Here is a 3,320-nt window from a genome sequence, read left to right as displayed (position 1 = left end):
AGGTTATGTTTCCGTTACAGTCCTCCCCAGGCCTGCACAGAACAGTTCGTTTCCCTGGGCCAGGGACGCGTGGAGTGGAAATGGCCCGGTTTGCTGCAATATAGACAGCATCGGCTCCCTCATCTGGCGGTCTCTCAGCCTGGGGGATCGTCCAATCTGCATGGGTTCCGGTGGAGCCAGCGAGGATAAAGGTGGAGACTCGGACCTGAAACACAAATACAGTGATTCATTTTTCTCTCTTTCTTACAAACTTTGAGAAATAATGAGGAGCGCCCACAGTGTGTTTTGTGTGAGGAAGTGCTTAGTAATGAGTCTCTCAAAACGAACAAATTCATAAACGACACGTCATGATCAACCATCCAGGAACAACATGACGGTCTTTCAGAACAGGGCAGCATGCTTCAGTGCGTCGAAAGTGGAAGAGTAAGTCAACTAGCAAGGCTTGTGGTCATTTTATAACAGGTGATGATATGCAGAAATAAGGGAGTACTATCTATCATAGTAGAAGATGTGAGTGTTGTAAATCACATTCTGGAAGCTATATAAATTAATTGATTAATGTCTACATTTGTTTATACCACATTTATAATATTACAGACACCTTAATGCATACTTTTAAATTATATTATGTGAGCTAAACATTATTTAAAAACAAATGTTTAAACATATATATATAATAATAATCCTTAGTCAATTTTTTGAAGATTACTAATGCTACTGTCACCATTACAAAAACTAAATACATGTAATTTTGTCCTTGAAACGTTAAATTGAAATACTGTAAAATTCCATTCATTCCTATGGAGGACTGCGCCTACTGGGGAGAACCAATATGGACGACCGGATGCTTCAATGCCTCTCAATGGCCAATATATAATGACGGCGAACCAGGGGTTTATACACATCATTGGTCGTATCCTATCTATGGTTTATCGTTTTTGTCATTGTGACAACTGAATTGTCCCTATCTGAATGCCGTACTTCCTGGTTAGACGTGTGTTTTATTGTTGTTGCATTAGCTGGCTAGCTTATTTGAAGTAAACGGTCATCAGTAGTTACCTCAGCCACAAAGTCAGAAACCCCGCCTATTTCTACAATTTATATTCTTAAAATTTGATTTTAAAACCCTACTTTAACCTCACTGCTAACCCTGACCTTAAATTAACACCAAAAAAAGCACCAACAATATAATAATCATGAATATTTACGATATAGAACAATTTGGACATTGTGGGTGTGGTAACCCGAAAGTAAACTAGCTAGCATGCAAAGTCATCAGATGTTTAGTTAGTCAACCGATCCACAAACTATTGGAATGTACGCAATGTTCTTCTGAGAAATAGACTTGTTGACAAGTCAATTCAATAGCTGCACAGAGTGGCGGGGATGTTGAATCAAAATGGGAAACATTTTCACCAGAAAGAGACGCACACGAATCACAGAGCAGGACAGGGCAGTTTGGTAAAGTAGCCTAGCTACTGTAGCTAGCTAACGTTAGCCAACTAGCTAACAAGTCAACCTTCTAACATACTATAACTACATTTGATAATGTCCACGTTAGGCCTAATGTTAGGTCAGCAAAGTAAGTTAGCTAGGAGTGCGGAATTGGGCAGTCTGCCAACCCATAACGTTACGAGCCAGGGCTAACATACTGTTCTTTACTGGAAAGCTAGACAGCGAACTGAAGCGATTTAGTGTTGAAACAGAGTGGTCTTCCAAGAATTGCATTAAAATGTCTGTCTTGTCAATTACAGCAACTGAAACAGCAGAGAGATAAGTTAAAGCAGTATCAGAAGCGAATCACCCTGCAGCTGGAGAAGGAGAGGAATCTAGCCAAGCAGCTGCTGAAGATGGCAAGAAAGAGTAAGGACTGGCTTCTCACCAGAAATGCTATGTGATCCTGATCTGCCTAAAGTGAAGGTTGTCACTTTAAAGCACTTGAGATTGAAAGCTGTCATGTGCATAGACCATATATAATACATACTAATTACGAAATTTGGACATTTATATTGGTTGTCGTTGTATTGAATATTCTCACATTTCTGTATTTGTTTTTCAAACAGGAAGGCCCTCCTCTTGCTCAAAAAGAAGAGATACCAGGACCAGCTCCTGGACAAGACAGAAAACCAGATAAGCAACCTGGAGCGAATGGTAAATACCTGACATTTGCCAACCATTCACTCACTTTCAAATAGAGCTAGATAAAGCCAGAAGAATAATATGCGTGTTGATCATAGCTATAGCCGTCAGTCTTTTGTGTTTTCATGGTCATCACTCACTAACTGTTAAAAAAATGTATGGTCCCAACGCACCACTCAGAAGAGACGTTTGATGATAAACAGAAAATGTCTCTATTCATTAGTCAGACACTGTTTCAGAAACTTTTTCCACCGTAGCCAAATGATTTGCTTCAAACGGAAAACACTTTGCAACAAACAAGAGTTTCTATTGGACACATTTAAGTCCCTCCCCGTTTTGTTCCATTTGCTTCCACTTGGTTCTGTTTTGGTTCCTAGTAAATACACCCCTGTACTGAACTAATGCCTTCTGATCTTATTGTTTTCTTTATAGTGTCAAGACATTGAGTTTGCCCAGATTGAGATGAAGGTCGTTGAAGGCCTTAAAGTTGGAAACTTGACTGCCCTGAAGTCATTGCATGAGGTACTCTATGTGAGGGTATCAGAGAGCTATGTTTGACCTCTATGCAACTTCCCTATGACCCGATAAGTAGCATACTGTGTATGTCTTGTCTATTCCATAAGCCAATTAGTAAGATAAATCGGTTGCTTACCTTCAGTGCATCTGCAATTCAAATAATATAGCATTCCGCATGGATATGCAGTGAATAAACATTGGCTTTCCCTGTACTTACGGTTTGTTATTTCATATCAGGCAATGTCCATCGAGGATGTGGAGAGAATTATGGATGAGACCAAGAAGGCATTGAATACCAGAGGGTAAGTTCTCCACTGTTTTTTTCTACAGAGGCATTGAAATCTCTTTGAAATGACTGTTTTTGTTCATATTTATTTGTACCTTTTTATCTCTGTACAGGAAATAGATGAGATGCTGGCAGGTTCCTGACACAGGAGGATGAAGATGCTGTACTGGCTGAACTGGAGGCCATTACTCAGGTCAGTCTGTGTTACTCAACAACTGGATGGCCAGCAACTATCATCATGTAACTCTGTTGACCTGAGGCATGGCTGCAGACTCCTAACATATAATTGGTATATACAGTTTCTCCTATGGCGTCTATCCGTTGAACACAAGTAGGGATTTTATCACACAGTGACTGACTAGCCTCAAATCACCCATTG

General features: G+C 40.0%; 1 pseudogene; it reads left to right on the top strand.

Annotated features, from left to right (window-relative positions):
- Positions 1–972: 972 nt before the first annotated feature.
- Positions 973–3,061, top strand: LOC135534323 (charged multivesicular body protein 6-like; annotated as a pseudogene).
- Positions 3,062–3,320: the final 259 nt, after the last annotated feature.

Source organism: Oncorhynchus masou, unplaced genomic scaffold (assembly GCF_036934945.1).
Source record: "Oncorhynchus masou masou isolate Uvic2021 unplaced genomic scaffold, UVic_Omas_1.1 unplaced_scaffold_3256, whole genome shotgun sequence".
Classification (NCBI taxonomy): Eukaryota; Metazoa; Chordata; class Actinopteri; order Salmoniformes; family Salmonidae; genus Oncorhynchus; species Oncorhynchus masou.
Note: the sequence above shows the minus strand (reverse complement) of the source record. Positions and strands in the feature narration are given on the sequence as shown.